The sequence below is a fragment of the Mustela lutreola genome, chromosome 15 (assembly GCF_030435805.1).
Source record: "Mustela lutreola isolate mMusLut2 chromosome 15, mMusLut2.pri, whole genome shotgun sequence".
NCBI lineage: Eukaryota > Metazoa > Chordata > Mammalia > Carnivora > Mustelidae > Mustela > Mustela lutreola.
The window spans coordinates 62,656,801-62,669,651 of record NC_081304.1 but is presented as its reverse complement, the minus strand read 5'-3'; the positions used below and the strand labels follow the sequence as shown (position 1 = coordinate 62,669,651).

At 38.9% G+C, this 12,851-nt stretch overlaps 1 protein-coding gene and 1 non-coding gene across 3 annotated transcripts in view; both read left to right on the top strand.

Moving 5' to 3' along the window:
- LOC131816541 (conserved oligomeric Golgi complex subunit 2-like) overlaps positions 1 to 12,851 on the top strand; it is a 449,889-nt gene that overhangs the window by 181,887 nt on the left and 255,151 nt on the right. The gene's annotated exons all lie outside the window — the stretch shown is intronic.
- On the top strand, positions 12,101 to 12,207 carry LOC131817160 (U6 spliceosomal RNA). The gene has a single exon (XR_009348368.1). It is a non-coding gene; the product is annotated as a U6 spliceosomal RNA (small nuclear RNA).

The following is a 12,851-nucleotide window of genomic DNA, read 5'->3' as shown; positions in this document are numbered from 1 at the left end:
TTCCCTAGTGAGCAAAGATAGCTAAAATCTATCCGCCATTTTCAACACTGTACTCAACGACTGTAATTCTAATTTAAGAACAGATTATTTATATCAAAACCACATGTTGGCCTAATCTTACACAATATTCATAAATCTCACTCAGAGCCTTGGACACTTTTATTTGTTGAGTCTATATGGTACTACGGACATTCATCTGTTTTGACCTCATAGCTTCATGTATGTCTATACTTTTGAAAATACATGCATCATAGTTCCATTGTAAAATGTCTGGGTTATAAAATGTGCTATGCTATCAAAATGGTAATAAGAACATACAAATGACCCGATGTAATGAACTGGACCAGATTGCCAGATATCACATTTCATACCAGAAAGATTCAGTGGTAAGTTTTAAAATGGCCAGCTATACTTCGACTGAATTATAACTCATTTAACTTCTTTATTTGTGTACAGTATTATACATTAGTCAGTATTATAGTAAATAAGTACTTTGGACAGATGTAAATAGGCTGTAATAAAAACTGTTTTTCTTCTTTCTTTTAGTCCTTTTTACTTGTAAGACTAGCCACAAATACCATGCCTCCCCCAAAATAATTTGCAATCCAAATTTATCTCTAAATGAATTTATTGCACAGAAAAAAAATATATATATATATATACACTTACAGTAGACATGTTCAAAAATAGTTACACAACAGCAGGGCCCTAAATGTAAGCAGTATAGTTGTTTTGTTTTGTTTTCTTTTTTTCTTTAAAAAAAAGAGGTTATGTGAAATATTGGAATTTTATTTCCAGGCCTAGCATTTCAAGACAGTTAACTACACTTACAGTGTCAACAGCCTCTTGTTGGCAGTATGATTTTATTGGCTCCGTGGAATAACAGCAAGAATTTACTATTGCTTCTTTCTTTTATGACACACACAGAAAAAAATAAACTGACACATTTGCTCAAGACCAACCGGAATCATTTTAAACTATCAAAATTGATGGGAGGCCTTCACTGCCAAAGTCACTGCTGGGTTTTCACAATTCATTGCAGACAATCTGCTACTCCCATTATGATAAAGGAGAGAAGAGTCAGAATCAGGGAAGAAAGCTAGATTAATACTTGTAATTATCACTGAATTATTTAGCCTGCTATAGGATTATTATTATTAGTGTCATTTGATAATTTTCTCTCATTTTATTAAACACAACTGTGAGTAATTACCCTACCTAATATTTATCTGATTTGGCTGACTAGCTAGCAAACATTCATGAAAATATCCATTAGCCACACATATAAAATGCTGCATTATGATGCTGTTGAATCAAAACATACCACTACCTGATCCTGTAGCTCTTTGAGGATTTGCAAATCAATTAATTCTATGTTTATTGGATTCTTCCCATACAATTAGAAAATTTATAATAGAGTCCATGAACATTATTAGTTTTACCATTTTAAACCAGCAATCACACTTTGATTTTTACAACAAATGCAGAAATATAAACACACACATTTGGATCAGTTTTCTGTTAGTCTGTCTGGACTTCAGAATCCTATTCCTCAAGATAATGCACACCAAAGTTCTGGATTAAACAAGAAATTAGATGGCACCTGAACACTTGGTTTAATATTCTCCAAAGAACTATGCAACTTATTTCTTACATTATGACATTGTTTTACAAAGATCCACACTTTTATAATGTTAGTATTTTTAATAATCAATAAAGTCAATTAATCACGATTAAAAATCAAACATAAAAATTTCTACTTTTTGTTTTGCCCCCTCCATTTAGAACTTATTTATAGCCTGTTAATTCAAAGGTCCCTATGTTTATGAAAATCTGGACAGAAATAGCTCTAAGATCCCATTCAGAACTTGATATTAATCTAAGTCTTTTGGCTCCATTTATCCTGAGAGCAAAGAGTAGGACAAAGGATTTGAGTACTGTTAGTTTATCTGGGAGATTATCCAAGGTAGAAAAGAATGGGAAAGTGAGACAGTGAAGAAGCAACTTTGTCAAAGAGGTACATTGTTGATATAATTGTTGTGGATAGAAAATGAAGGCTTGCTTTTACTGAAAGGTCCTGAGAAACTTCTTTAAGTTGTCCTCATGAAGACCAGAAAACTGACAATTTTATCTATGGTTCTTATTTCCACTTCTCTGAGAGCTGTCCACAGAGGACATTAACTCTCCTACACTTTTGGGTTGTGTTGGAGACATTCTAAAATGAGAGAGAGAACATGAGATGCTATCAGTGTTGAGTAACTGCAATTTCCCATGGAACTATCCACCACAGGTTTGGCTATAATCAGGTGTTGGGCCTTGATATCAGAGGGATTTGAGGCAGTATCATTTTAGGTTAATCATTATATCTGAAATTTCGAAAAACTTCAACTGATGAAACTTTGATTATAAATCTATAAATATAACAATAAATCTACAGTATTCAGATTATTTTCATAAAAATACACAGACGAAACATCAATTGATTAATATTTAAATGTTACAAAATACTGAACTGAAAGAATTTGGTCATATAACAACGTGTAAGAAGTAGAACTTAGGTTTAGGTTAGAACTCAGGATGCCTTTGAGACTCAGTTAAGAAATTGAATGGAGGGACGCCTGGGTGGCTCAGTGGGTTAAGCCACTGTCTTTGGCTCAGTTCATGATTCCAGGGTCCTGGGACCGAGCCCCAAATCGGGCTCTCTGCTCAGCAGGGAGCCTGCTTCCTCCTCTCCCTCTGCTCGCCTCTCTGCCTGCTTGTCAACTCTCTCTGTCAAATAAATAAAAAAATCTTAACAAAAAAAAATTGAATGGATGTCTGACTATCTTATAGATTTGCTAAAAATCAGTGACTTTGTGTAGACGTGTGGCTATGCAGGAATTTTTAACTTTCTCTAAGAAGTTATTAGATTTGATTATATAATGGCAGTAAAGGATGGGGAAAAGCAAAGTACAAACCCCATAAAGACAAAGACACTGAGTATGAGAAAAGAGTAATAGATAAGAAGAATCAATGCATTTGAGGAAAATGGGAATTGAAATACACAATGATTGTTGATTTTTTTTAGATGGAGAAAACAAAACTAGCTTGCAAGAAGGAAATAACAGAAGACATGTTGTGATGTGAGACAAAATCCTGGAAAAGGCAGTAACGTGGAATAAAGGAGTAGGGAGAGCATATCAGGTAATTTGGATAGGAAGGAGTTAGGAGGTAATTTACTTGATAAATGCACAGATTTCTCTTCTTTAATTTATATGGAGAACAGGGTGTCCTTTCTCTTCCCTTTCAGAGCACCAGAGGTGTACTCTTTCAGACTGAAAACCTGAAAAGCTCAGGACTCAGTTGCTTAAGCACAGCTGAGAGGACATATTTCAATTAAGATTTACATTTTGCTGTATGTAGTAGACTTTCAAAAGTGGTTTAACCATATTTTTTCATTTAACATGTTTTCTGATGTCAGTTCAGAGTCTTAAGAAAGTCAAGTGAGGGGGCCTGGGTGGCTCAGTGGGTTAAGCTGCTGCCTTCGGCTCGGGTCATGATCTCAGGATCCTGGGATCGAGTCCCGCATCGGGCTCTCTGCTCAGCAGGGAGCCTGCTTCCTCCTCTCTCTCTCTGCCTGCCTCTCTGCCTATTTGTAACCTCTCTCTGTCAAATAAATAAATGAAAATCTTTAAAAAAAAATAAAAATAAAAATAAGAAAGTCAAGTGAACTATCTTAGAGGTTTTCATGGCTTTTTATTCACAGTTGCAAAAATTGCTGTTGGAGTTCTCACTATTAAGCCCACATTTCTGGCAGGAAGATAGAGGTAAAAGAGAATGATAGCTTGTACGACTGATACTTTGTCATATGGTTACAATATAACTAGAAAAGAGACAATAAAATATTTGATGTATATTAAGTTTCCTTGTTGTCAATCCCTCAGTGCTTTCTGATATTAAAGGAAAAAGTAGATGGATATTGACCTGGCTACTATCAACACCTGTCAGTCTCTCTTGGATAACCAATATCTCTAATCTCTTCTTCCCAGTAAAAAATATATTCATAACCCACACTTTGCCATCTCAAGTTACTGCACCAAGATAAAAATACAATGATTTTCAGTTGTCCCTAATGGACAGAATACCCTCCTTATGATATCATGTCTTATAGATAATTGGCTTGCTACCAATATACCCAGATGTGACTGTGGAAGAGACAGGAAAAAAATAATAATATTTATATATTCCTTGGGTTGACCCTGTTTACACAGATGCATTACTATTAGAAAAGGTTGGTTTGTGACATTGGAATGAATTTACTTAATGGGTATCTATGTAATTGGGTTGGAGGAAATTTTTAATTTCTACAAAAATTATTAGAATTCTATCTTTATTCACTTTTGTTAATTTTCACATGTTAACAAAGCCAACGTTTTTGTCTAGCAGACAAGATCTTAAATCCTAACAAAACTCAATTTTTTCCTTTTTTTTAAGTTTGAGAGCCCCATCTTCTCTCTTGCTGCTTTAAATACAACTCAAAAAAAAAAAAAAAGAAGAAGAAGCTAAATGGGGCAGTAAGACCAGACTTTTTATTTTATTTTATTTATCTTATTTTTAATTAAAAAATTAAAGATTGTATTTATTTATTTGAGAGGGAGAGCATGAGTGGGGCAGGGGGAGGTAGATGCAGAGGGAGACTGAGAAGTATACTTCCTAATGAGCAGGAAGCCCGATATGGAGCTCGATCCCAGGATCCTGACTGAGATCATGACCAGAGACATGTGCAAAATCCCTTTCTTTCTGGGAAACAATACTTTACAAGAGATGTTTGAAAAAGTACTAGGGAATCAACTTTAATCGGAGATACAAAAATTTAATTGACTTTTGTAAAGCTACAGGGATCCAAATTATGGGAATCCCAGCCCGTTTAGGTTGTGGACCACAGAGTATTCTTCTCTGTAATATTTTATTTTTTTCATGTCTACTAACTCCAGTCCAAGTTCACTGATCTCTTTTTAGATAGTGCACCCGTTTCTCCATGGGGTTGTTTCTGCGAGTTCCGAGTATGGCACATGGTGGCAAGCCCAAGTCTGCCCTTGGGACAGGAGGCCAAGGAGATGTTGTCCCCTTGGGACCAGAGGCACAGGACAGGCCTGCCTTCTGCCCAGACTCCTTCCTCAGAGGGGAGCACGCGACCCTGCCCTAGTCGTCCCCTCATATCTCCTTAGCAGCCAGGCTTCCATCTCTCTGGACAGGGAGCGGGGGACACTTGTCTGGCCACCGGACTGCTGTTCCTGCCACGGCAGGCTACCCTGCTTCCCGAGTGTTTCCCAACCCCAAGGCCAATGGCTCCTTCTCTTCTCCGGGGGTGGCATGCTGCGCCTTCCCCACACGTGGCTTCTCTCTCAGGCAGAGGGGATGCTAGGGCAAAGGGTATTTCGCTCCATGCGGGTATCTTCCACCGAGCTGCGGAGACTAGCCCAGGTAAGCAGCAGCAGCATCCCCAAACCCAACTATGATTTCCCAAGGAACGCTGTGCTTTCCCAGGGGAGATGCCCAGGCAAAGAAGCTTTCGCTGTATGCGGGTTTCTCCCACTGTGCGACTGGGCTCAGGCAAGCAGCAGCAGCCCGCAGAACATTTCAGCGAATGCTGTGCTTTCGCAGAGGCTTTGGCTTGGAGCGAACAGCACTTCGCTGCTGCTTCCTCAGCAAGGCTTTAGTCGTGTCAGGGAAGAAGAGCTTCGGGAGAGCTGGTGCCTCTTGGGCCTTGCTTTCCCGGGCTCCATGTTCGCCTCCTGGGTTCACCCTGCCAGGCCGAACTAAGCAGACACAGCTACAACCCTGCAGTAGCATGCGTAGCCTAGGATGGCACTCAATGCACACTACCAACTCCCAGTGTAGACATCACTTGGCCTTTTACTCTGGCTCACAGGCGAACTCGCGGACTGGGCCAGTGTTTTCCCCACAGGAAAGGAGAGGTGACAGGATCCCTGCACACCGCCCGTGCACTGAATAGGGAGCTTTGGGGGACTGTCCCCACTCCTTTCCCTTAAACCCCGTGCCTCCTCCAAGCTTCCACATCCTGCACGAAGATGGCATCTGACTCCCCGTTATTTCAGGGAGCTGTTTTTGCGACTTCAGGGTAGGCGCCTGGTGGCTAGCGCATCTCTGCCCCAGGGACAGATGGCCAAGGAGCTGCTATCTCTTTGGGCTCAGAGGCTCAGGACAGGCATGCTTTCTACCCAGACTCCATCTTAAGAGTGGAGTACGCTCCCTGCCCTACTCATCCCCTCCTGTCTCCTTAGCACCCAGGCTTCCGTCTCTCTGCACAGGGACCAGGAGACACTTGTATTGCCACTGGCCGCTGTGCCTGCCAGGGCCGGCTCCCCTGCTTCGCAACCGTTTCCAGACCAGAAGGCCAACAGCTCCTGCTCTTCTCCCTGGGCAGCGTGCTGCACCTTCCACAGACATGCTCCTGGGGAGCCCAGTGAAAGACGTGTCCCTTTCCTTAAGGCTCTTTCCACAGGCGCAACCGCGCTTCTCTCTCAGGCAGAGGGGATGCCTAGGCAAAGAGGATTTCGCTCCATGCGGGTTTATTACACAGCGCTGTGGAGACCAGCTCAGGCAAGCAGGAGTATCCCACAGACACGAGTCTGATTTCCCAAAGAATGCTGTGCTTTCCCAGAGGAGATGCCGGACAAAGAGGCTTTCGCTCTATGCGGGTTTCTCCCATCCTGCTACGAATACTAGGCGAAGGCAAGCAGCAACAGCAGCCCACAGAACCGACTCTGATTTCCCAGCGACTGCTATGCTTTCGCATAGGTTTTCAGCTTGGCATGAACCGCACTTCACTGCTGCTTCCTCAGCAAGAATTTGGGTGTTCGCTCTGTCGCTGCAGGGAAGAAGAGCCGCGGGAGAGCTGGTGCCTCTTGGGACTTGCTTTCCCGGGCTCCAAGTTCACGCCCGGGGTTCATCTTGCTTAGCCGAACTAAGCAGACACAGTCACAACCCTGCAGCTGCGTGCGTGTCCTAGCATGGCACTCTATGCCTATTACCATCTCCTGGGTGTAGGTAAGGCTTTGCCTTTTGTCCGGTGCTCAGGCAGACTCGGGGTCTAGGCCAGTCCTTCAGCACAGGGGAGAGGAGGTGACAGGATCACTGCACATGACCCGTGCACTGGGATGGGGAACTGTGGGGGACTGTCTCCACTCCTTTCCTGGCACACGCCCTGCCACCCAATTCCCTGCCACATCTTGATGGAAGACGGCATCTGACTGCCCGTTACTCCATGGGGCTGTTTCTGCGAGTTCCGGGTATGGCACCTGGTGGCAAGCCCAAGTCTGCCCTTGGGACAGGTGGCCAAGGAGATGCTGTCCCCTTGGGACCAGAGGCACAGGACAGGCCTGCCTTCTGCCCAGACTCCTGCCTTAGAGTGGAGCACGCGACCCTGCCCTAGTCGTCCCCTCATGTCTCCTTAGCAGCCAGGCTTCCATCTCTCCGCACAGGGAGCGGGTGACACTTGTCTTGCCACCGGCTTGCTGTTCGTGCCACGGCAGGCTATCCTGCTTCCTGAGCGGTTCCCGACCCCAAGGCCAACGGCTCCTTCTCTTCTCCGGGGGCGGCGTGCTGCGCCTTCCCCACACGTGGCTTCTCTCTCAGGCAGAGGGGATGCTAGGGCAAAGGGTATTTCGCTCCATGCGGGTATCTTCCACCGAGCTGCAGAGACTAGCCCAGGCAAGCAGCAGCAGCATCCCCAAATCCAACTATGATTTCCCCAAACGCTGTGCTTTCCCAGGGGAGATGCCCAGGCAAAGAGGCTTTCGCTGTATGCGGGTTTCTCCCACCGCGAGACTGGGCTCAGGCAAGCAGCAGCAGCCCGCAGAACATTTCTCAGTGAATGCTGTGCTTTTGCAGAGGCTTTGGCTTGGAGCGAACAGCACTTCTCTGCTGTTTCCTCAGCAAGGTTTCTGTCGCTTCAGGGAAGTAGAGCTTCGGGAGAGCTGGTGCTTCTTGGGCCTTGCTTTCACGGGTGCCATGTTCGCCTCTACTTGGGCCCAGAGGCTCAGGAAAGGCATGCTTTCTGCCCGGACTCCTTCCTAAGAGCGGAGCACGCGCCCTGTCCACCTCATCCCCTCCTGTCTAAAAAAGTTTTCAAATTTATTTCTAGATAGATAGATAGATAGGTAGGTAGATGATAGTTAGACAGATATCCCAGAAGCTGCAATGCTAGGCTAAGACCAGGCTTTAAAGGGCTTTTCTATGCTCTACTAAATACTTTAAACCATTCATTATATCATAGCTCAGTGTTCAAATCTCCATTTGTTTCCTCAGTTTCCTAATATATATCTTAAGGTGACCTGATCCAGACTTTTGATCACCTTTGTCTAAATATTTCTATTTTAACAAAGTCCTTTTGAAAACTCAGAGACTATATCTTAGAAAAATACTCTGTTATCTCACCAGAGTGGAAAATATACCCATTAACTAATGATATCCATGTCTACATTAGATCCATGACATTTTTAATTCTTGGGAGCTTTTGGTTAAATGAATTTTTTAAGCTTCCTTTAAATGAAGCTTTAAGCCATCGCCACATGAATAAAATTAAAGAACTAAATGAAAACAAGCCAAGTATTTACAGAGTAATAGAATGTGCAGTGGAAAGAGTACAATTCTGAAATCATAAAGCCTAAATTAGTGTGATGCATCTTTATCAGCCATGTAATCATAAACCAGTTATCTAAATGTGTTAGCCTCAGTTTTTTCACCCATGAAATGGTGATGATAAAACTTATTATGCAGAGTTGTTGTGTGGATGTAATGAAGCATGGAGCATGAGAGTCTCTTATTCCATGCTAAAATGATAGCTATTTTTATACTTATAATAATTCTAATAATAGTAATTAAATTGTTCAAAATGATAATATTCATTTATATTGAGGCATTGTATTGACTATTCATAGACACATTTACCAAAATAAATTTCATTTTACTTTACCCCCTCTGAGGATATATATTCCTTAATTCAATACGAATCTCATTATGAATAATAATTATCATAATAAATATGCTGATTTTTCTTCTATTTATTTTTAGGGAAGTGTCCTTTACTGTTGAACATAAAGAAACTTAAGCAAGTCTGTCTTATTCAAAATTTGCATGCTGCTTTCTTATGAAAATAGATTATAGAGTTGTATGAAATAAATTCATGCAGTTAAGACATTTATGTTTGGAAAACTGGGTGGCCAGTTTAGTATTTCAAAAGAAGATTTTAAATTTAAACCTTAAAACTGAGCTCTTTCAGCCTTATTTATAGACCATCCTTCATGCTTCATAAGTATTCCTTCATTGTAAACTAACTAATAGTGTTTGTCACAGTGTATATAACTAAAATGGATTTTGTATTTCATTATTTCAGAGTTAGTTGCAGTTTCTACTTCCTTAATTCCTTTTTTGAAAAATAGATTAATTCTACAAAAAGATTTTTCCAGCTTTATTGAAAAATAATTGACATATTATAATTTGTAAATTTAAGAAATGATTTCTTATAACACTGCAAACTTTTAACATTGTGTAAATTTTGTACAATTTGATAAATTGGCATACATCTGTATTGCAATATAATCTACATAAAAATGTTAATACATCTACTATCTCATATAGTTTCCACTGTTTTTTATGCATGTATTGTAAGGAATTTTAAGATCTACTCTCTTAGGAACTTTAATGTATATAGTACAGTAGAGATGAACTTCAGAGGTCTTGTGGGTTTTGTTCCAGACCGCCTCAATAAAGCGATTATCTCAATAAACTAAGTCAAATAATTATTATTATTTTTTTTTTGGTTTTCCAGTGCAAATAAAAAATTATGTTTCCCAGTGCATATAAAAAATAAACACTATACTGTACTGTTCAAAAGCATTATGTCTTTAAGGAAAAACAATGTATATACCTTAAGTAAACTAGTTCTGAGATATCAGTGGGTCATAATTACTGATCACAGATCACCATAACAAATACAATAATAATGAAAAAACTTGAAATATTGCAAGAATTACCAACATGTGACAGAGAGACACAAAATGAACAAATGTTGTTAGAAAAATGGTGGCAGCAGACCTATTTTATACAAAATTGCTATAAACTTTCAACTTGTAAGAATGTGATATATGCAAAGTTTAATAAAGGGAAGCACAATAAAAAAGTATGTATATATTATTAACTATGATCATCATGCTGTATATTAGATCCGGAGAACTTTTTCATATTATAGTTGCAAGTTTGTACACTTTGAACACCTTATTCCACCCCAGGTTCACCTCTTGTCAACTCAACTCTAAGTTTTCATTAGTTTGCTTTTCCTTCAGATTCTGTATGTAAGGGATATCATAATACATAAATTAAAATTAAAAAAAATATATAAAATCTTTGAAATATTTCAATTAGTATAATACCTTAAAGATCCATCAATTGTGTTGTAAATGGCAGTATTTCTTAATTTTTCATGGTTAAGTAGTATTCCATAGTATATATTTACCATACTTTTTTATTCATTCATCCATTAATGGATACTGAAGTTATTTCCATCTCTTGCTTAGAGTTAATAATTTTATAATGAACATAAGAGTGCAGATATGTCTTCGAATAGTGACTTCGTTTCCTTTAGATATATACCTAGAGGTGGGATTACTGAATCATATGGTAATTTTACTTTTAATAATATGATAGTCTCCATACTGTTTTCCATACAAATTTATATCCCTATCATAGTGCATAAGTTCCGCATTTTACCCAATATTTACCAAAATTTGTTAGTTTTAATTTTTTGGTAGTATATATTCTAATAGGTAGTAATATCTTGCTGTGTTTTTCAGAGGTAAACAACAACAACAACATAATGACTTTGCCCTGAGTTTTTACGTTGAGCACTTTTAAACGCTCCTGTTGGTCATTTATATAACTTTTTGAAAAAAAAGTCTATTGAGATACTTTTGCTATTTTTTTAATTATATATTATTTTCTCTTTGTATCTGTTGGTTATTAACCTCTTTTCAGATATAAGATTTGTAAGTATTTTTTTTCCATTCTGTGGATTGTGTTTTCATTCTTTCTCTCTCTTTTGTTTTTTTGGCAATGCAGAAACTTTAGTTTAATGTAATACCATTTATTTATTTTTGCTTCTTTTGCTTGTGTTTTTGGTCTGGTATCCAAAAAACTATTGGCAAGACCAATGTCAAGGAGAATTTTTCCTATGTTTTCCTTTAGGAAATTTAGTTTCATGCATCACATTTAAGTCTTTAATCTATTTCAAGTTAAGATTTATGAGTAATATAAGGTTCCAGTTTCATGCTGGTTTATGTGACTATTCAGTTTTAAATATCATTTATTGAACAGACTATCTTCACCCATTATATATGTTGGCCCCTGTCAAATATTAGGTGACTGTATGAAAGGATTTATTTCTGGACTCTCGATTCTGTTCTACTTGTTTATGGGTCTGTTTTTATGCCAGTATACTTTATTGTTTTGAGCATGAGGGCTTTGTAGTATAGTTTCAAATCAAGAGTGTAATTTCGCTTCTTCCTTCTTTCTCAGAACTGCTTTAATTATTTGTTGTCTTTTATGGTCTCATATAAATTTTAGGATTCTTTACTTCTGTAAAAACACAATATTGGATTTTTTAAAAGATTATTTAATTATTTATTTCACTGAGAGAGATGACAAGCAGGCAGAGAGGCAGGCAGAGAGAGAAGAGGTAGCAGCTTCCTGCTGAGCAGAGAGCCTGATGCAGGGCTCGATCCCAGGACCCTGGGATCATGACCTGAGCCGAAGGCAGTAGCTTAACCCTCTGAGCCAACCAGGCGCCCCTAACATTGGATTTTTGATACGAATTGAATTTACACAATGTTAATTCTTACCATTCATAAATATGAGCTATCTTTCCATTTGTGTCTCCTTCAATTTCTTTATCAATGTCATAGTTTATGGGGTACAGATCTTTCATCTTCTTAGTTAAATCTTTTCCTAAGTATTTTATTAGTTTTGATGCTAGTGTGAATTAGATTGTTCTCTTTATTTTTTCAGACAGTTCATCATTAGAGTGTTAAAATGCTCCTGTCTTGTGCTTACTTTGGCAGCACATATACTAAAATTGGAATGATGCAGAGAAGATTAGCTTGATCACTGAACAAGGATGACATGAAAAACTGGGAAGCATTCCATATTAAAAAAAAAAAACCGAAACAAAACAAAATTCTTGTGTTTTATATATTGATCTTGTATTTGGCAGCTTTACAAAATTTGTTAATTCAAAATTTTTTGTGAATTTTTTAGGATTCTTTTACATGTAAGTTCATGTTATCCAAAAAGAGAAAATTTTACTTCTTCCTTTTTTTTTTTTTTTTTAGTCTTTTATTTCTTTGTGTTCCTTTTTTCTCTGGCTAGGACATCCAGTACTATGTCAAATGAGAGTAGTGAAAGTGGACACATTTGTCTTTTTTCTGATCTTTAAGGGGAAAACTTTCAAACTTTTTTGATTGAATATGAGATTTGCAATATGTGTTTTTTCTTTAATGGATTTTTTAAATTATTTTTTTAAATTTTTTATAAACATATAATGTGTAATTATCCCTAGGGGTACAGGTCTGTGAATCACCAGGTTTACACATTTCACAGCACTCACCATCACTCACCATAGCACCTGCCCTCCCCAATGTCCATACCCCCACCATCCTCTCCCAACACACCTCCCCCCAGCAACCCTCAGTCTGTTTTGTGAGATTCAGTCTTTTATGCTTTGTCTCCCTCCCAATCCCATCTTCTTTTATTTTTCTTTTCGTACGCCCGAAACCGCCTATGTTGCATCTCCACTT